The sequence below is a fragment of the Schistocerca nitens genome, chromosome 5 (genome assembly GCF_023898315.1).
Source record: "Schistocerca nitens isolate TAMUIC-IGC-003100 chromosome 5, iqSchNite1.1, whole genome shotgun sequence".
Taxonomy (NCBI): domain Eukaryota; kingdom Metazoa; phylum Arthropoda; class Insecta; order Orthoptera; family Acrididae; genus Schistocerca; species Schistocerca nitens.
In genome coordinates, this window is record NC_064618.1 from 245755064 (window position 1) to 245778404 (window position 23341).

Here is a 23341-nt window from a genome sequence, read left to right on the forward strand (position 1 = left end):
TAACCTATCTGAAACGTTCCAATGTCTCCAGGCTTCTTCCACATACACAGCCTTCTTTCATGACACTTAAACCAAGTTTTAGCTATGATTAAGTTCTGCTCTGCACATGCCGGCCGGAGTGGCCGTGCGGTTATAGGCACTATAGTCTGGAACCAAGCGACCGCTACGGTCGCAGGTTCGAATCCTGCTTCGGGCATGGGTGTGTGTGATGTCCTTAGGTTAGTTAGGTTTAAGTAGTTCTAAGTTCTAGGCGACTGATGACCTCAGAAGTTAAGTCGCATAGTGCTCAGAGCCATTTTGCTCTGCACAAAATTCTACCAGGCAGCTTTCTCTTTCATTCCTTACCCCCAGTCCATATTCACATACTACTTTTCCTTCTCTTCCTTTTCCTACTATCGAATTCCAGTCCCCCATGACTATTAAATTTTCATCTTCCTTAACTATCTGAATAATTTCTTTTATCGCATCATACATTTCTTGAATCTCTTCATCATCTGTGGAGCTAGTTGGCATATGCATATAAACTTGTATTACTGTGGCAGGCATGGGCTTTGTGTCTATCTTGGCCACAATAATGGGTTCACTATGCTGTTCATAATAGCTTATCTGCGTTCCTATTTTTTTTATTCATTATTAAACCTACTCCTGCACTACCGTTATTTGATTTTTTATTTATAACCCTGTATTCACTTGACCAGAAGTCCTGTTCCTGCTACCACCAAAGTTCACTAATTCCCATTATATCTAACTTTAACCTATCCATTTCTCTTTTTAAATTTTCCAACCTACCTGCCTGATTAAGGGATCTGACATTCCATGCTCCAATCTATAGAATGCCAGTTTTGTTTCTCCTGCTAACAACATCCTGCTGAGTAGTCTGCACCTGGAGATCCAAATGGGGCACTATTTTACCTCTGGAATATTTCACCCAAGAGGACGCAGTCACCGTCCAACCACACAGTAAAGCTGCATGCCCTCAGGAAAAATTACAACTGTAGTTTCCCCTTGCTTTCAGCCATTCGCAGTACCAGCACAGCAAGGCCATTTTGGTTGATGTTACAAGGCCATTTCAGTCAACCGTCCAGACTGTTGCCTCTGCTAGTAGCATAAAGTTTTAAATTCCACATATGTTACTGAAATGCTCAAGTGGGTGAATGTTATAATTATCAGAATAGGTGTATTCAAGGACTGAAAAGTTTTCTTAGCTAAATGCCACATTTCTTGTAATGGAGGATAGCAAATGTTATTGTATTAAAACATGAAATAAATAGCAGTGAGAATTTTGGGGAAAATTCAGTTGTGTATCCAAAGGAAAGGCTAGTGGGAAATGGAGGTGATGTACTTGTTGCAAAAGACAAGAAACACAAATACACTGAGGTATAAATTGAAGATGCAAGATTCTTTGGACAAAACTCATTATCAGGGCTTGGCATAATATTGTACTTTGATTCTCCTATCAGTCACCAGACTCACTTATGGATGTAACCAATAACTTCAGAGGAAATCTCAGTTTGCTAATGCTTACGTACCCCAGTCATACTGTAATCATTGGTGGAGATTTTAATCATCCAACATCCAATTGTGAAAATTATAGTTCTGTTAGTGGTGGGTGCGATAAGACATCCTGTGAAACATTACTAAATGCTTTCTCTGAAAACTGTTTACATTAGAACACATAGTTTGGAACCCCACTCATGATGGGAATATATTAAATCTAAATGCAACAAACAGACCTTTCTTTTTTAAGGATGTCCACATTAAAATTGGTATCAGTGACCACACTGTGATTTGTGGCAACAGATGTTACCAAAGTACAATTGTCAACTAAAGCAAGTAGAAAGATTTATATCTTCAGTAAAACAGATAAAAGCAATAGTGCTGTGTCTCAGCGAGGAACTTGAAAATTTCAGCATAGGACAGCAGTGTGTAGAGGAACTATGGTTCAAGTTTGGGAGAATAGTTGACCATGTGCTTGATGGATATGTACCTCGTAGAAATTTCACAACAGGAAGGACACTCCACAGTACACAGTCACTGTAAAGAAACTTCTAAATAAACACAGACTAATGGATAATAAGTACAGGGTGCGGCAGCGTTCATAGTAAAATATTAAAAACACACCACCAGGCAGTAACTGTAATTTATTTATTACCTCTTATGTCAATTAATAGTTAAAGGTATTCCATATACTAATGTGTAAGTCATTGTCCATTGTGTGGATACTTTTTGAATATGACTCCTGTCAAATGATGTCCCCTCTGCACAACACATTCATCTAGGCAGCGTTGGAAGCTTTCCATAACTCGGCCTAACGTGTTCTCTGGAACATTGCCGACAGCAGTTCTGATGCGATCCTTCAACTCAGGAATGGTGGTCAGAAATTGCATGGATTTCTTGTGACAGACATTTCCCGATAGATTAATTTCCCATTTTGGTGACATTTCCTGGCCGCCTTGCTCAATTGACCTTTCATGTGCAGAATTCTTCCATTGGGGCTACCTGAAGCAAGAAGTGTACCAAACACATTGTGCCGCCATTCCTGAGTTGAAGGATCACATCAGAACTGCCATCACCAACGTCCCAGGTAATATGTTACGCTAAGTTATGGAAAGCTTCCCACACTACCTAGATGAATGTGTTGTACAGAGTGGGTATCATTTGACAGGTTAATATTCAAAAAGTAATCCACACAATGGACAATGACTTACACATTAGTAAATGGCATACCTTTAACTATTAATTGACATAAGAGGTAATAAATAAATTACAGTTACTGCCTGATGGTGTGTCTTTAATATCCTACTATGAAAGCTGCTGCACCCTGTATAAATTAAAGCATACTGGTTGGGCCACAGATAGAGAGATACTGAATGAAACACTTTTAACTCTCAAGAGAGCAATGCATGAAGCCTCCAGTTAGTATTGTAGCAGAGTACTGTCAAGTGATGTTTGACACAACCCAAAAAAATTCTGGTTATGTGTAAAGGCTGCCTCATGCAGTTACTCGTGGATGAGGCAGGAACTGAAGTTGAGGGTAACAAAGCAAAAGCAGAAATGCTTAACTCTGGTTTCAAATGGTCCTTAAGAAATGAAAACCCAAGAGTATTGCCACAATTTAATTCTCATAGCACTGAAGATGAGTGAAATAGATATTAGTGTCAGTGATATTTACAGGCAGCTGAAACCATTAATATTGAACAAAACTCCAGAGCCTGATGGAATCCACATCAGGTTCTACACTGTATTTGCAGCTGAGTTTGAGTTAGCTCCTCTTTTAATTATAATTTATCATAGATCCCTTGAACAAAAAACCATTTCAGTAGTTGGAAGAAAGTACAGATCGCAACCATTTACAATGGGAGTAGTAAAAGTGATTCACAAAACTACCATCCAGTATACTTGACATCAATTTTTTGTAGAATCAAAGAACTTGCATACCTGACATCAATTTGTTGTAGAATCTTAGAACATGTCCCGAGCTCAGTGTGATAAGGTATCTCGAACAGAATGACCTTCGTGATGGCAATCACCATGGATTCTGAAAACATCGACATTGTGAAACGTAATTGACACTTTTCTCACATGACAAACTGAAAGCTTCGTATCAAGGCAATCAGGTAGATGCAGAATTTCTTGATTACAAAAAGCATTTCACTCAGTACCACATCTACACTTATTGTGAAAAGTATGATCATACAGGATATCAAGTGAAATTTGTGACTGGACTGAGGATTTTTTTGGTAGAGAGTACATAGCATGTGATGTTGGATGGAGAGTCGTTATTTGATGTATTAGTAATGTTCGATATGCACCAGGGAAGTGCGTTGGGATCCTTGTTGCTCATATGCTGTGTTAATGACCTTGCGGATAGTATTAATAACACTCGAAGATGATGCAGGTATCGTTAATGAAATACTGTCTGAAAGAAGCTACGTAGATATTTAGTTAGATCTTGATACGATTTCAAATTGGTGCAAAGATCAGCAACTTGCTTTAAATGCTGAGAAATGTAAAACCATGCATTTCCTCAAAATGAATAAACATAGTATTCTATGGCTATTCTATCAATGAGTCTCTGTTGGAATCGGCCAACTCATACATATACCTGGGTACAACACTTTGTAGGGATATGAAATGGAATGATCACATAGGCTCAGTGGTAGGTAAAGCAAGTGCTAGACTTTGGTTTGTTGGTGAAATACTGGGGAAATACAATATGTCTACAAATGAGATTGCTTTCAAATTATTTATGTGACCCCTCGTACAGTAGTGCTCACTTGTGTGGGACCCATGTGAAATAGGACTAACAGGCAACATTGAACATTTGCAGAGAAGGGCAGCACAAGTGCTTAGTAGTTTGTTTAATCCATGGGAGAGTGTTACAAAGATGCTGAAGAAAGTGAACTGGCAGACTCGTGAACATAGATGTATCCTAACCCGAGAAAGGCTGCTCACAACGTTTCAAGAACCGGCTTTAAATGACGACTAGCATACATTACAACCCACTAAGCATCACTCCTGTAGGGATCGGGGAGACAAGACTAGATTTATGACTGCAGGCATTGAGGCAGTTAAACAATCATTCTTCCTGTGCTCCACATGTGAATGGAATGGGACGGAACCCTGATAACTGGTGCAATGGGATGTAGCCTCTGCCATGCACTTCACAGTTGTTTGCAGATTATAGAAGTGGATGTAGATGTGCCATAAACTGGGCTCAATGTGTAAAGATGTAGGTGACTGTTTTCCTTGAAAAATACCTCTGTAATCAAGTAAATATGACACTATAGCTAGTTAGTATAAGAAATTGAGCAAGTGGCAGGTTCATTTCTCTTCAAAATAGCAGCTTCCCTTCCAGTTTACTTGATGAAATTTAGCTAGTGTAAAAATAAACAGCATTTACCAATGTAGTGATGTTTAATTGCTAATACAATATACAGGTCAAGTTTCTATGATTTCCTTATCATATGCCAGTGTATACCTTGACACATTCTGTGACTCTGAAGGTTCTCTTCCATGATGATAAATATGGAATATGAGGAACGAATAGAGTGATGCATACCAGTTGCAGAACAGCTGGTAAACAAAAATAGGTATTTTCATGCATCCCCTATGATTGATTATACACTGATGTAAGTCTCAACACCAAGAGAAAGATGTGTGATATAAATGAAAGATGGTAGGTATGTTTCTACATCTGAAAGATGATGTCTATTCAATTTTGTGGCAGTCGCTTAAGAGTGATGCAAGTAGCACCACTACGAGGATGCAAATCAGGTTGGCTGTGAATATATGCTGTAATGGTTATGAGCGCTAGTTACCTTTGAGAATGGACATGGTGAGTTGATGTTAGTCAAGAATGCCTTTAAACCAACACCTCACTGAATTTCTGTACAGGAAGACTTGGCAGGAATGTAGCCACATTACATGATTGTTGGCAGTGATGGTCACCAGAATATCGCACGAAGACTGGGCTCTCGATGGCCATGTGGCAACACCAAGAGGAAATGCCACTGTGTTCAGCGTATGGCTCTTGCACATCATATTGCATCTGCAGCAGAAATTTGAGCAGGAGTTGGCACCACAGTGACACAACTGTTACTTCAAGGGCAACTCTGAGGCAGACACCTTTTAGTGAGCATTCCATTTATCTGAAGCCAGCGCCATTTGTGACTTCAATGGTGACAAGTGAGAGCTCATTGGAGGCATGCTGGAGGTCTGTTGTATTTCTTGTTGAAAGCTGGTTCTGCTTCTGACCTGTTGTGCTGCCATTCACGAATAGTACTCCAGGGGTGTTTTCCAACAGGATAATGCTTGCCCACATACTGCTGTTATAATCCAACATGCTCTACAGAATGTTAACATGTAGCCATGGCCTGCTCAGTCACCAAATCTGTCACCAATTGAGCACATATGGGATTTGATGACAACTGAAGTGTCATCTATAAACAGCATTAACCCTGTATTGACCGACCAAGTGCAACATGCATGGAGCTCCATTACACAAACTGACGTCTGGCATCTGTACAACACTATACATCACATTTGCATGCTTGCTTTCAACATTCTGGTAGCTACACCTGTTATTGATGTACCAGCATTTCACATTAGCAATGACTTATCTTGTGCTTACATTAACCTGTGATCCTGCAGTGTTAATCATCTAATCACTTACCTAGACAAACTTGCTCCCAAAATTTAATTACTTTAATTACATATTTTATTGGACTGTGATTTTTTTTCCCATCATTGTATATGAAATGCCTGTGACAGGATTTCAACTAATGGTGTCATTATTGTTAATGGTGATTGCATTGTTGGTGATTTTGTGGGACAGTTACTGCAGTCACCTTACCTACACAAGAATAACCCATGAGCATGTGGGTGGGATCAAGATTTGGATCAGAAGTTGTGATAGAATAATCTTTGATCTCAGACAACAATATGAGAAAATTGAAGATTGTGATTTAGTTATCAAATAATTGATTATTAATGCAACACTAGGCAATGTCAGGTTTTCAGTTCTGATTTTTTTTTTTTTTTTGGTGAAACAGGATAAAATAGTGGAGGACATTTATTTGTAGACTGGCTGGGTGGAATAATGTTGATCTGTAAAGACTCTGGCAAGGAAAATAGATTACATAACTCTCACTTTCTTCTACAGAACTGATATTTTTGGGTGTTAGACCTATAATGGGGAATGTGAATTATGTGAAAACTGTCTAAATAGAGTTATTGTCAATAATTAGTGCATTTAATATGGGCAGAGGTCCTTGTGGAGCCCCAGATCCTGTAAGAAATTAAGCCTGACATTACATGACATGTGGTAGAGCCAACAAGATACCAAGGCCAAAATCCTGCAAAGTAGCCTATTGAGCTAGGGAGGACCAGATAAAAAATTAAAAAAAGACCCATGTCTTTGAATATGTCTGCTTGTGTCTGTATATGTGTGGATGGATATGTGTGTGTGTGTGTGTGCGAGTGTATACCCGTCCTTTTTTCCCCCTAAGGTAAGTCTTTCCGCTCCCGGGATTGGAATGACTCCTTACCCTCTCCCTTAAAACCCACATCCTTTCGTCTTTCCCTCTCCTTCCCTCTTTCCTGACAAAGCAACCGTTGGTTGCGAAAGCTAGAATTTTGTGTGTATGTTTGTGTTTGTGTGTCTATCGACCTGCCAGCGCTTTCGTTTGGTAAGTCACATCATCTTTGTTTTTAGATATATTTTTCCCACGTGGAATTATTTCCCTCTATTATATTCATAAGAAAATAGAATGTTATACATACAGACACAAATGACACACAGCTGAAAATTAACTGAAAAATCTTGACTGATTTTACTAAAGTAAGTCACTGGGTCTGGGTGGAATAAACAAATAAGTAATAATAGCAGCTCCTATGGTTGTTTAAGATATCTTGGCTCAGCTGTATCAGAAGTGTTTGGAAGTGGTCTGGGCACCCAATGAATGGAAAAAGTGTGTGTTATTACTTCAGTCTATAAGAAGAGGAATAGGCAGAACTGTGGAAATTACTGGGGCATAAGTGTGATGCCATCATTGCAGAATTATACAGGAGAACCTTAAAAGAAAGATTAGAAATGAAGGCTATAATATCTGAATAACAGAAAGGTTTTAGGCAAGGGTGCTCATGTATGATGTAATATTCACATTATGGAATCCAACAGAGAAGAGAATGCCAGAGGGATAGAGTCTCATTTAGTCTTTGTGCATCTGCAGAAGGCCTGTGATACAGTATCACAAACCAATCTGTGGACAAGTATGAAGAACAATGACATGACTCGTACTTATATCAAAGCAGTGAAACAGATCTTTACAGATTGTGTGAGTGCTGTTAAAGTTTGTGAAATAGCACCAACATTATTTGAAATCCAAGTGGAGAAGCACTTAAAGCTTGGAGGAGCAAATGTGAAGGTGTGGGAGCCCCTATGGGGAACAACGTCTCTTCGCTAACAACCAGTTCATGATATCAGGAGACCAGGATGACGCTGAGCATGTGCTTCAGAAGTTAAAAGGGAGACCTCGCAATCAGGTTGACAAAAACTAAATATCTGAGGATCAGTGACGATACCATACAGGATCTGGAGGTTGGAGCCAGTAAGATCAGGGCATGCAAGTCTTTTAATTGCCTGTGGGTTATGATGACACCAAACAAAAAAATTAAATAATAAAATGGGGCACTGAAAGAGAGCCATATGACAACTGAACTCAGTATTTTGGAGTTACAAAATAACAAAAAGGACATAGCAGATGATACATCTTTTAGTTGCTGAAAACATTACTTTGTATGGAGCAGAAATGTGTAGTAAACAAGTGTCAGAGAAAAAAGTTGCTTGCACTAGAGTTCGTGTAGGTACATGGTAAAAGACCTCAAAAGAATGAAACACCAATCGACCATAAGTATTGGCAAAGACATGGTGTGTGGACAAATGAAAAACAAAAAAAAAAAAAAACCATCATTCATTTTTTCTTGTACATGGTTTTGTTTACTCACTCTCTCTGGTATATAGAATTTTCTGTTAAGATATGCGGCTTGGATTATGATGGGATACGAGTGTTTTGTATCATATATACTTTTCGAAATAAGAGAAGATTTGATACTAGTATTAAGTATTTTTTATTGAAGTGAAGTGGAACCAAGTAAGGAGGATTTTCTTATTTTTGACATGCACTGGTGTCCTTGAAGACTGCTACCTGCTTCTACAATTGAAATGTTAGAGAGGAAGTCCGATTAGCCAAAAATCGTACAAGCACAACATTTCTAATAATGAAATTGTAATATACTGTTCTATTAATTTTTTCCATTTAATTTTTTTTTTTATTATTATAACACAACTGGCGACCCGAGTGCCAGGACTTCAGGGCACCAGTTGTGAGTAGGGTTTGTTAACTATTGTCATGGTAAGAAATTTCTATAACATTGTTATTAGTCATAAAAACTAATTGTCATTATTTTCTGTTTGTATGAATCACAACGGGGAGCAAGTAAAGCAAAAAGGCAAAAACCGAGGAGAAAATTGTGGAAAGGAATAAGAATTGGACACAGGTTATGTAAAATTTTCCATAGTAAGCTGTTTCGTTCAGCGAAGCAAAGGTAGGATGACTACGCAAGTTGCTTGCATGGCTACGCTTGGTAGTGCCTTCTTTTGATGTAGATAGAAACCTTTTCCTCATTATTCCCTTCCTTGAACTTTATTTTGAAAAATTTACAGGAATTTTTCAGTGTGATACACATTGTCAGTAAAACATAAAGAATTGCAATACAATAGTTTGCAGTTCACAATAGACATAAAACAGGATTTGACATAGTGAAAATTACAATTATCAAGTGTAATAATCAGCATAAGAAATTTTATCATTTTTGTGAAATTTTTATTTTTGCATATTCATACAACATGGCAGAAAAATATATGTCCATTGTTGATAGCAACAGCGAAAACACAGTCAGCCAAGATGGCATAAAATTCCGCAATCAAACAACTGAATTTCAGGTGTCATGCATGCCTACTGCAGAAAGTTTAAGTGGGTCAGTGATGAGTGACGCAGGTGTGACAAATAATAGTGATGCTCCACAGTAGAATAACCTTGACAACACAATGTTTACAATTGACGAGCCAATATCACGCATCTCCCAAAGTGACATACTGCTCATGAATGAAATATTGGAGAGCGATTGCAATAGGAATCTTGACAACATGTTGCAAACACCACTGGGTCATAACACAAACATTAAGTTGGAAAGTACAGCTGACAGCAACCACAGTAGTACACCTGAAGCACTGCTATGGCAGTTATTATCTAAGATAAACATGGAATTTGATGATATGAAACACAAAATGAACACCAATATCAGTGATATAAAACAAGATACGAATACCAAAATTGATAATTTGACACACAATATGAACACCATCACACAAGATCTAAATACAATGAAACAAGAACAAGAACAAAAACAAGTATTCAAGGATTTGCAAGACACAGTCTCTCAAAAGTCTGATGACTTAGTAAAAAATTTTCACACTGAAATCAACAAAAAATTGAATGATATGAAGAAACAAGTAAGCATAAAGTACTTTCTGCAGTTAACTGTAACATTACGGAGTTAAAACAGAACGTAGATTCTTTTAACAACCATCATGATCTAGTAGAGCAACGGATAAAGAAAATCACAGATGCGAACACAAATATTGAAACCACAGAAAACCAGTTGGTTTCAACAGTAAAAAAAAGGAAACCACTTTTGTTAACAAACTAAATGCATACTATGAAGGTGTACCTTTAGCTGTAGAAGAGCTTACTGTAAGAGTAGCAACGTTAGAAGTTGACTCAGTATGTGCTAAGAAGGAGAGACAGAAAATAAATGAAAATCTGAGTGAGTGATATCATTAGTCAAGCTGAAGCAGGTATGTTAGAAAACGGTAATACCATTGCAGAGAAGTTAGTAACAGATTGTAAGTTATACACAGATGTAGCAGAAAAGGCCATTCAGAAAAAAGAAATTGAAACAGTGAACAAGGTAAACATTAACCTACAAGCCGCGGAAAATAGGATCCGAAATCTTTTAGAAGAAAATATTACTGGATCTCAAAATGCTCACATAAATAATACACAGGCTGCAGTGAATAAACTACAACTTGTCAGTATTTATCCACAAATTGGCATGAGTCCCACAGCAGGTACCAGTGACAGTTGTTGAGTGCAAAATGTAAATATACCCATAACTCCGAGATACCTGAACAATTACCAACAGGAATTACAGGCAATTACAATAACAACAATGACCGAAAATGATATGTGTCTATCAACTACTTTTGTCCGATGAAGGTTTTCTGAGACATTGACAGTTTCCTACATTCACTAACAAAGGTACAAGAATGAATCCAGTAGTATTTATCAGTGCTTTTCATATATTTCCACGCAACTGGACGGAAGCAGAGAAAATCAGATTTGTCATGGGATATATGCAAGGTGGGCCTTTTGTGGGCAACTGAAGTGAATGTACATTGCACCGCTTATATCTAATTTGAACGAGCTTTTCTCAACGAATGCTGGTCTGAGACTGTGCGAGAAAGACTCAGATGTGAGGGTTTTCAATCCCACATCATTCAATGACAAATACAGTAGTCTATGTGGATACTTTTAAAAATACCTGAACTAGACACGCTACTGGATGAACCCAATATTACAGGTAGACATGTTAAAAAGTTTGAAAAATCATTTACCATTGCACATTAGAGAAAAATTAGTCACAACAGCACTGAATATTTTCTGTCAGTGCTTGATTCTATCAACGTAATATATGAGGAAAGACCTATGCCCAGTAGAGCAACAGAAAAGTAGGTACAACAGCATAGTTATGTAAATTAGTCAGTGAAACATGATCTAAACACACAGCAGGGATGGTACACACAACAGCAAAATCAGATACCCAGAGATAACAAGTACAGTAATGGGAATGGAAAAAACAAATGATTTAAAAGAAATTTTAAAAACAACAGCAGCAATTTCAATGCAGGAGCGAATTTCAATCCACCTTCACAAGGCGATATCCCAAACATAAACAAAAACAGTCAGCCGCATCAGTGGCTGACGTGCGGCAACAATGCCATGCCTTACACTGTACCGCAGCCAACCTTTGGGCAGTAAAATAATAGCACAGCAGCTAATGACACAAATTGATGAATTACCCACACAATGCAGCTAACTGAATTTACTCCAGGTAATAAATTAAGTCACACTTCACCATCGGAAACACCAAATGGTCATAGTTAAGCCCCAGGCTATTGACCTCTCAGGGAGTGGGGGCAAGGCAGAACTACAAACATGTTTCATATGCAGAATGAGATTATCACTCTGCAGCGGAGTGTGCGCTGATATGAAACTTCCTGGCAAATTAAAACTGTGTGCCCGACCGAGACTCGAGCTCGGGACCTTTGCCTTTCACGGGCAACTGCTCTACCAACTGAGCTACCGAAGCACGACTCACACCCGGTCTCACAGCTTTACTTCTGCCAGTATCTCGTCTCCTACCTTCCAAACTTTACAGAAGCTCTCCTGCAAACCTTGCAGAACTAGCACTCCTGAAAGAAAGGATACTGCGGAGACATGGCTTAGCCACAGCCTGGGGGATGTTTCCAGAATGAGATTATCACTCTGCAGCGGAGTGTGCGCTGATATGAAACTTCCTGGCAGATTAAAACTGTGTGCCCGACCGAGACTCAAACTCGGGACCTTTGCCTTTTGCGGGCAAGTGCTCTACCAACTGAGCTACCGATGTTTCATATGATTTGACAATTGAGGTGACATCAAGGATCATTTGTATCAGCACGAGTTAAATATAGTAGGTAAAGTCAAGGAAGAACAAGTGCAAGCAAACATTAAGGTGAAAATATTTAATATTGACAGACAGTTAATTTTAGATACAGGTTCAACTACAAGCCTAATGTTGAATTCATTTTTCTGTGAATTGAAGAAGAGAGGCAAAATTCCAACATTTCCTGTCCAAAATTGCAAGGTTGAAACTGCTACAGGCAGTAAGACTAAATTGGTAAAACATCAGGCATTTATTCATTACAAATTGAACATTTTACAGTGAAGTGCAATTATCTTATAATTATATTGTAAATAACAGATTTCAGCTATCAGTTGTCCTTTTTAAATTTTATTGGCAGATCTAGATTTCAGCTAGAAACTACCCATTCTCAATGCACTATCATTTTTTATCAATGCATGTAATGCCTGTTGGTCAGGCTTCATCCACAGTTCATTGAATACTACTCAAATGAGTAGTATTCAGTGAATTGTGGATGAAGCCTGACCAACAGGCATTACATGCATTGATCAAAACTACTCATTTGAGTAGTATTCAATGAACTGTGGATGAAGCCTGACCAACAGGCATTACATGCATTGATCAAAAATGATAGTGCATTGAGAATGGCTAGTTTCTAGCTGAAATCTAGATCTGCCAATAAAATTTAAAAATGATGACTGATAGCTGAAATCTATTATTTACAAGTCAATATAACAGTCACTGAGTGCAACAGCCTTCTGAATGGAAGGTAACCTGATTTCTTATAATTGACAAATTTATAGTCAGTTGCCTTATTGGCAAGGACATGTTTAGGACATACAAAACACAAATTGACATAGGTAATGGTAAATGTCACTTTTATGTAAAGGATCAGATTATTTTTTCTATTGATTTAGTCAAAACACCTGATGAAAGTAACAAAAATGAACCAGAGTTAAATGTAATAGTACAATATTCCTTTCCAGATGCAAATTTCACAAACGAATTTGATGCTGAACAACAAGCAAACACTGAGGTTAGTAACAAAATGGCAGAGCAGAAACTAAGTGAATCACAGATACCAAATGATATGCAATGACGAGAACTTTCTAACTTGTTATTTAAGTATACAAATGTTTTCACTAAGGAGCCAGGAGTAAACAAAGACTATGAATATAAAGTTGAAGTCTATCGACATGAAACATTTTGTGTAATGTCTTATCCTATTCCGTGGGCAAAATGAGAGGCGATAAGGGAAGAGATCAATCATATGATTTAAGGGGAATTATACAGCCTTCATTTTCACCCTATTGTAGTTCTGTATTACCAGTAAGTAAGCCGGACGGTTCTGTAAGATTAGTTCTTGATGCTAGACATATCAATAAGATTATAGTGCCATATATCTAAAAACAAAGATGATGTAACTTACCAAACAAAAGACTTACCTTAGGGGGAAAAAGGGACAGGCATACACTCACACACACACACACACACACACACACACATATATATCCATCCGCACATATACAGACACAAGCAGTAAGCATAAGATCAGATAACTCACACAAACAGCTTCTAAAGTTTTACAATATAAAATATTTCAGTTTACTTGATCTCAAAATGTCCACTGGCAAATAAAGCTGTATGAAGGAAGTTGAAAACATACAGCATTTGTGTGTGGTAGCAGAAGTTACAAATTATGTGTTCTACCTTTTGAACTGAACATTAGTGCAGGAGTGTTTATATCTGCACTGGACAAGGTTTTAGGACAAGAATTGCTTAGCGAAGTCCCTGTTTATGTAGATGATCTGCTAATAGCCATCTCCACTTTGTTAGAACATATAAGGCTGATTGAACAGTTACTTCAGTGATTTACAGATTATGGAGTAACTGCCAATTTAAAAAAGTCTAGTTTTGGTAGGGAGTAGGTCAAATTTTTAGGACATGTGTCAGAACAAGGTATATTACCTGATTTGAAAAAACTTGATGCCATATGCAATTGTCCAGCTCCAAGAAATAAAAAACAACAAAAAGACTTTTATAGGCCTCGCATCTGTTTTTTGTAAATTCATAGCACAGCAACTGATGAACAGTGATGCATTGCTCAACTTGTTACGAAAAAATAGGCCTTGGTTATGGGATGATAAGTGTCAGGAGGACTTTAATAACATCAAGCATGTGTTAGCCTATGCAAACATTCTTAGCCACCCTGAAATATCCAAGGATTTTTGTCTATACACAGATGCCCCATCTCAAGGGCTGGGGCATGCTTGTTCCAGATGCAAGAAGAAGAAGGTAAGGAAGCACCCACGGTCATCAGTTTTGCTGGTCACATATTATCAGAAGCAGAAAGATCTTACTCTGTGTCAGAATATGAAAGCTTAGCTGTAATATAGGCATTTAAAAAGTTTGAACATTTTTTGTGGGGCAAGAATACCAAAGTTTACTGTGACCATCAGTCACTGTCATTTCTTTTAACATGTAAACTATTGCATCGTAGATTAACTAGATGGTGTCAACATTTACAAGAATTCAATTTCAAGACCATTTATATTAAAGGAAGTCAGAATGTTATTGCCAATACTTTGTCTAGGTTACCACAAGGTTTAGAGGGATTTGGTGAATTAACAGAGCAAGATGCAGAAATCAAAATGTTGTTAACGCAAGGTACAACACAACAGACTGATTACCACAAGTTTTGTAAGCAAATGAAAATTTTACAACAGCATGATCGCAGATGGAATAATGTCATGCAAAACCTTAAGCAAAAATGAAGGTGGGAAGATAGGTAAATGGTATCAGGAGTTTGAGTTTTGTTTCATAGGAAACATGAAAAATCTGATCAGTGGTGTGTGTGTATTCCTGAAAATTATATTGACAAATTTATAAGGCATACACATGAAGTATGGGGACATTTTGGTGTAGGCAAATGTACTGAAAAAATAGAAACACTTTGTTATTTTCCATATTTGGGAAGGTGAGTCCTACAGGTATTAAGGAAATGTGCAATATGTCAACCAAAACAGTCCATTGTGTCAAAATATACTGAGCTACACCCAATACCCCCAAAAAACCCTCTAGATATGGTATCCCTGAACATAATTGGTCCACATCGAAGAAGTAAAGGACGAGTAAGATACATAGTAGCACTATATGATATTTTCTCAAAATATATCAAAGTGTATGCCATTTAAATTGCAACAGCTACGAATATCAGAAGAAGAATTGAGGGAGACTATTTGAGAAGTGTAGATAAACCATAGGTACTACTAACTGATAATACTTCATATTTCATTGGGCAAAAGAGGAAACAAATTATGGCCTCACAGGGCATAAAGCACATATTAGTAAGCTTTTTTCACCCAGAAGCAAGCCAACTAAAATGAGTCTTTAAGGAATTTAACCAGTTTATTAGGACATACACCCCTCACAAACACACCCAGTGGGTAGAATACGTAACTCCTTTCATGTAGGTTGTCAGTATCTTTCCACATTCTTCAACAGGTTTCACACCTAACGAACTGATGTTCTGGACAAAACAAGTGAATGACTGGGAGCCGCCCATACCAAAGGTACTCACTACAGAAATGACACTACAAGACAAAATCAAACAAGCTATGGTTACACTAAAAAATAGGGCCGAGTATAGAAAGAAAATGTATAATAAGAAACTGAAACGTGTTACACAATTTTTGAAGGGTAATGAATCCTCTTATGGACACACCCTAAATCGACAAAATTTAGCAAATTGAATAAGAAGTGGCAATTACACAATTTAGCACCAAATGTAATTTACAAAATACCTTACCCTGGGACGTACAGATTAGTCTATGAGAAAACAGGGAGAGGCAAGGGATTCCACCCTCACAAGGATATAAAGGCTTTTATAGAATGATGAAGCTAGGTAGCATTTTTTCTTTCTGTCACAAGATAATCGTACATAGTGTACATAACTCAAAGTGTAATTTTGCTTCTGGAGTGTATTTTAAGATAAAATAATGTATATAGGTGTCTGCCCCTCGTGGTCTCGTGGTAGCGTTCTCGCTTCCCGAGCACGGGGTCCCGGATTCGATTCCCGGCGGGGTCAGGAATTTTTCCTCCCTCGAGATGACTGGGTGTTATTGTGTCATCTTCATCATCATCATTCATCCCCATTACGGTCGGAGGAAGGCAATGGCAAACCACCTCCACTAGGACCTTGCCTAGTAAGGCGGCGCGGTTCTCCGCGTCGCTTCCCTACACTCTGTAAAGAAGTATGGGACTCAGCATCATCAATGTGTATAGGCATAAGTAATTCTTTTTATTTGTACAGCAACGAGAAGTAATACATCGCTTCATGCGAAGCGAAAGTATAGACAAAATTAGATTATGGCTCAGCTGTCCGCACTCAACAATATGCACTTACGTCAGTAGTAGGAGAGGAAGCATTGACGTCTGCTTATGTGCGACAGTTTGGCAGAAGGCGCAACCAAATAGAAATGCAATATATACAAGTAATTAACTTAAATAGAAAGTAAACGGAAATACTAAGCAGTTGCATCTACTATCCAAGAACCAAGGAACCTGTTGATATATTTATGCAGAGATTTAATTAAATACTAAGCTATATACAAAATATTTACAAGCAAAATTAAGCATTATGAAAAACTATACGGGACATGTAAGCTAAGGAGAAACAACAAAATACCATAAGAGAGGTCAAATAATTTTCTTTTCAGGGTAAATAATCATAAAGAGTAACAGAATAAACTAATGTCTATGAATTTAAACAAAGTATGGAAATATCTGCAGATGGATGTAATGACCAAGTGTATCAGTGGCCACTGATCTACATGATGCAGTTAGTTTTAAGTTTTTTCTTTCAGCAACCAGTGCATCATCACAGTGCAGAAGAAGAGAATTACACTGGGAGTAGCAGGTACCAAATGAAGAAATGGGCCACATCTCAAGTAAACCATTTAGCTATAAGGATATTTATACAAAAGTCATAAGGCAATGAATTTTTTATATGTATTGTCGTAGTATATCTCCGTGACATTTACCACTACCTATTCACTGCAGAGTACACATAAACATATTCTGTAATTTTACAAAAACCAATTAATTTTTATCATGTCACATGAAAGCTGGAATAATGACATTTCCAGGTATTCAAGAAAGACAAGTCTACTATGGTTAAAATGTCATATTTTACACTAAGCTATATGTGAATTGAAGTAAATAGCGCTAGCACATGAAGAAACAACACAATACTACGTGAATAATTTAGTCAGCACACATTATTTCCAAAAAATGAAAGTTCCTTGGCAACTAGTTCATGACTGTACAAGTAACATTTCCTCATAAATCCTCGAACCAGTAGATGAGTACTTCCTTTCTTCTCTCCCAAACAAAGGAGGCAGTGCCAAGCGTAGTTAGGCCAGCAATGCGTAATGTTTTAGTCCTGTTTGCAATATTTTTCTCCCTCCTCTACCTAAGGAAGAAATGAGCTCCCATAAGTGATAAAAGCCTATCTATAAAATGAAGCATAAACGTACAATATGCTTGTATTGTATCATAATAATGTCTGTGTAATTAATTTGTACATGTGATTTGAATGAAGATAAGTTAAAACTTACAAACAAACTGTGGTAACAGAACCCAGTTTACCTAAGGAAGAAATGAGCTCCCATAAGCGAGAAAAGCCTATTTATAAAATGAAGTATAAATGTATCATATGCTGGTATTGTATCATAATAATGTGTCATGTAATTAATTTGTATATGTGATGTGAACTAGGATAAGTTAAAACTAACAAACAAATTGTAGTAACAGAACCCAGTTAATGAAAATTTTATGACGTTTTAAAACTTAAGAAATCTATGTTCGTAGTATAAGCGATGGATGGAATGTCAGCCATAGGTATAAGCTATCATGTTATGTATATTGTTGTAACTTATTACTTGTATGAATTTTCATTGGAAACCAAACACCATGTGAAGAAATGAACTTTAAAGACCAGAAATTTATACAATGTTTTGGACGGCTATAGGTGTCCGTCAACAAGTGGATGATCAAGTTTGGTGACATAAATATGCATGTGCAACGAAATAATTTCTGAATATCATGGCTAGTAACGCTTGATAGATTAATAAGTGAAGTATAGTTGTTTGAGCCAGTACTTAACTCGTCGATGGATGCTGTTGGCCAGCATTATGTCTCCGTACCATGTCAACATAAAGTGTTGGGGAAATTGTGTAGGTACATGATCAAAGACACTCGGGATTTTTAAAAAAAAAATAAAATAAATAATAATAATAATGAAACACTGATTGACCATAAGCGTCTGCAAAGACATTTATTATGAAGGTGTGGACAAATAATAATAAAAAAAATCATTCATTTTTCCTTGTACGTGATTTTGTTTCCTCATTCTGTCTGGTATGTAGAAATTTCTGTTGAAGATAAGCGACTCAGAGTATGATGGAGTATGAGTGTTTTGTGTCATATGCATTTCGAAATAAGAGAAGATTTGATATCAGTATTAAGTATTTTTTAGTGAAGTGAAGTGGAACCAAGTAAGGAGGATTCTCTTACTTCTGAGATGCATTGGTGTCTTTGAAGTCTGCTGCCTGTGCCTACAATTGAAATCTAAGAGAGGAAGTCCGATTAGCCAAAAATCATACAAGCACAACATTTCTAATAATGCAATTGTAACATACTTTTAAATTAATTTTTTTCAATTTTTTTATTATTATAACACAAGGTGGACTTTTGGAGAAGAATTGTGGCTTGTCCAAGATGTGCCATGTAGCAAATAGTAACGTAAGAGAGGCTATGGGTGTCGATAAATAGACACTATAGAAAAGAAATTTCTAAAATGGTATGGGCATGTAGAAAGACTGGATGATAGCCAATGGCCAAAGAAAGTGTGATAGTGGACTCCATTAAAAGAAGAAAGCATGGGTGACCTAGAAGCAGCTGCAGTCAAGATTTGCAGTACATGATGGCTGCCAGAAGACTACAAGAAGGTGACTGGTACGACTGGAGGAAGTGGAATATAGGAAGCGAGAAGCAGTGTCAGCCACAGAATATTCACTTTATGATGTTGATGAATTTCATGTGCACTTACATAGCACAAAAAACACATAACAATGCACATTAATTAATGTTCATGAAATGAGTTTAGTTTATTCAGAAATACTTTTGAGGCAGGACATACACACGTGAGTAATATTCCGATTATTCATTATTGCTGTATAAGCTGTGGGTTAAAAGTAGGTCTTCTAGCTCTCTTTTAAATGTATTAAAGTTTGCTGTTATTCTGATCTTATCCGGCAGTGCATTGAAGAGGACTTTTGATCTGTATACTACACTGTTCTGGCATATTGATTTTGTGTGTACATCCCTATGAAAGTCATCCCTGTTCCTTGTTTTGTAATTTTGGACCTCATTGTTCAAAGTTGAAAACTCTCAATGATTCCTTTTATATCATCTAGTGTTGTGTATGGGTTACATTCTCATACAATAATATCGATTCTTGTACTCCTAAAACCTGGATTTGGTGCTTCTGTAGAAATATTGCTCTTTCTGTTTTCCAATTGTCAGAAGGTAATTTGATTTAAATGACCCAGAACATTATTTCTTTAGAGATTTCTCTTTAAAAGATATTGCAAGATGCTTTGGTTTAGCACGCTCTGGAACCTAAGTCACAGTTTGTCATAAGATGTAATGAAAGGTTCTGTTAAAATTGTGGATTCATTAAGTGAAGTTTATATTTTGTAATTTTGATCTTTTAAATTATAACAAAGCTAAGGTTGTACAATAATTTCCAGAGTAAGAAAACACTATTAGAGTAGAGTTTCTAATTTGTATCCAATCCAGGTATTTCATTTTCGCAATGTCACTTACTTAGATCTGAGGAGCATTCCTTATTTCACTTCTTTGGAGCCACTCCACAGGGAACAGGCAACACTGCACTGGTACTGACCAATTATTATTTTAAAAAATGAGATGATTAAAAAGACCAAGAAAGCCCTTTAACCAGGGAGTAGTCTTGGGAAAGTTATGTCTGAATTTGGAGCGATTGCACAAGATAACTTGGCCCATGCGAGGAAATGCATCCTCATTCTTAGTGGTGGGCAAGTTCAGCCCTCTGTTCTAAAAGAGCAGCTGCCTCAATTGCTTGTCACTTACTGAGCTGTGTGCTTCATATGTTATAATTGAAATGTTCTCTGCCCACCTCTGCGCTGTGCATGCGGGCTCCACTACAACCTTCCCAAACAATTTGAAGAAACTATTGGGCAAACAAATTTATTCTCACACATATCATAACCTCATTTGTAAGCTTCATGATGAACTGCCTTTTATTTCGATAATGGTCGCATTTAGTGTGACATTTGTATGTTAAGTAACATACTGTGCAAAATTCGATTACTTAGCTAAGAAAAATACGGAGTACATAGTAGACCATGTATTTCTGAGTACAAAATGGAGCTAACAGACTGAATTTATCTATAAAATTGAGATGAGATCTATATCTGTCACCATTCTTGAGAACTTGATAGTATGCAGTGCATTCACTTCTTATTGTGTGGGCAAATGATAGAGTACGTGTGAAATATTCATAACATTTCTCATATCTCATAAACAGTTCAAGATACTGAGAAGAACTTTTTCAGACAAAGTGGAGACTATTTTACATTACAGTTATCATGCAAAATGCTCTTATATAGTGCAATGTATGAGTGATTACAGATTTTTTCTGTGAAATAATGTAGTTATTTTAAGGGCCATTAGTAGCTGGTGAAATGACAATTACTATATAATTGTAACAACATAAGTGAAGCAATCATACTTGTTCTGAATTGTTTGATTAATGGTAGACTGTTTCAGTATTCTGTCACAATTGCAACTGCATTAGCATGCTTGTGAAAACATATTGCATAAAACCTGCTGTATTTTGGGAAAAGAAGCTAATTTTAACATGGCAACAAGAGAAAGAGAGAAAGGTACACAAGACAAGCGAATATAAATCAGTCCCACTGTTGCAGTTTCAATGTAATCCTGAACTCATTGTGTTTTTAATAATAAATGATTGACTTTTCAACTTCTCGGTTGTACTGGCATAACCTATTAATGTGATCATTTGTAGTCTCACTAGCTGTAGCTTAGAAGTTCTGCATAATAGGCATTTGTGTGAAGGTTTCATCAGTAGAACTGTAACTCCCCTAGTTTGCCATCCCATCCACAAGAGAGCCCACAGCAATATCATTGTCACCTCCCCTACTGTGTCTTCCGTGCAACTGGGGGCCAAGTAATATAGTATGCACTCTACAGAATTCCCTGTGTAGTGAATATCAGATATGTAGTTTTTTAACGTTTCACATGTTCAATTCAGATAGAACTAAACAAAAAAATTCCCTGTCAGATTTTCTATTATCTTGCAAATATCTTAGAATTAGTAGCTCATAAAATTCTCTTGTAGAAACTAAGATGGTGTGGGCTTAAAACCATTCCCCTTGCTTGGATTGAGCAATACCAACAAACCCTCCACTCCTGATTCTTTCAAGAATAGAACTCCCATGTGTAAAACAGTTTCAGACATCTGATTACAAACAAGTTATTGTATCAAATATTTGACATTAAGCATGTAAATGAGAAAAAATTTAGAAATAGTTTGAAATCATGTTGAACTTTGTCAGAAATCACTAAGTCCTTTCATTAAGAAACACTTGATGAATAAAGTCTGAGTAATTTGCACTCTATTTTAAGCAAAGCTAATTTTTCACACATCTCAGTGTTTATGACATCATATCTCCTGAACTATGTATTGTGCAATGATATAATTTTATAGATATCTTAAGTGTTATATGTGGATTCAATCTGAAAAACATGTTGCTATTAGAGATTGCAGTAAAGAAGTAATAAATTAAAATGTCATACTTGATGGTAATGTTTTTCTCTATGCATAGCAAAATTATGAGCATTAAAAAGCTAGAAATTGTGTGTGAAGTGTGTTGGAAGTTGTCAAGTGCATTCATTCTCAAGTACTGTACTGTATGAATGTAGTCTGGGTAATTTGTGCACCATTAACTATGCTGTTTCAAGATATATATAATGTTTCTAACCATAATATTTGTCTTATCGTGTTGATCCTTAAACATATTATTATGCCACTTAATGTATAGGTTCTGAGAACATTTTAAATTTGTAAATTCATCAATAATTATATTAAATATTGAAAATCACGTGTTTATTGCCCCTGGAAGCTATTAGATAGTCAACTTGCAGCTGTGACAATGAACCATGAACCGGGTAAGCTGTTGAGTAATATAGTTGGTAACAACAGAAAACAAAGCATCACATTAACAAATTAGCCCATAGGAATCAAACTATATTTGAGAGGGGAAACATTAAATACTAGTGTGTGACACATTCCTGTTCTTGACCTACATAAATGATTTTCCTGTCTAGGGTTTTGCATGAAGTTTTATGTTCTGGTGCAAGTTTATTTCAAGTTGGTCCATCATATTGCGGGCTTGCAGCCGGATCACGTTGACATCTTGGCACGATATTTCGGCTAACAAACATGCAGCCATCTTCAGGTGAGTACGAGACTGAAGATTACTGGTGCGCGTCATTCTATATATACTGAAAATCGGCGCGGCGGCACCTGCGCAATGGAGAAGGCTAATACCACGCCCCCTATCTAATTTGGCGCACTCTGCAGCAGAAGCGGACCGTGCATGCGTAGTGGTGTACCTACATTTGCCCCTGGAAGCTATTAGATAGTCAACTTGCAGCTGTGACAATGAACCATGAACCGGGTAAGCTGTTGAGTAATATAGTTGGTAACAACAGAAAACAAAGCATCACATTAACAAATTAGCCCATAGGAATCAAACTATATTTGAGAGGGGAAACATTAAATACTAGTGTGTGACACATTCCTGTTCTTGACCTACATAAATGATTTTCCTGTCTAGGGTTTTGCATGAAGTTTTATGTTATGGTGCAAGTTTATTTCAAGTTGGTCCATCATATTGCGGGC

At 37.0% G+C, this 23341-nt stretch overlaps 1 protein-coding gene across 1 annotated transcript in view; it reads left to right on the plus strand.

The window, feature by feature from the left end:
• Positions 1 to 23341, plus strand: part of LOC126260367 (protein eyes shut-like) — a 276950-nt gene that overhangs the window by 100596 nt on the left and 153013 nt on the right. The window lies entirely within an intron of this gene.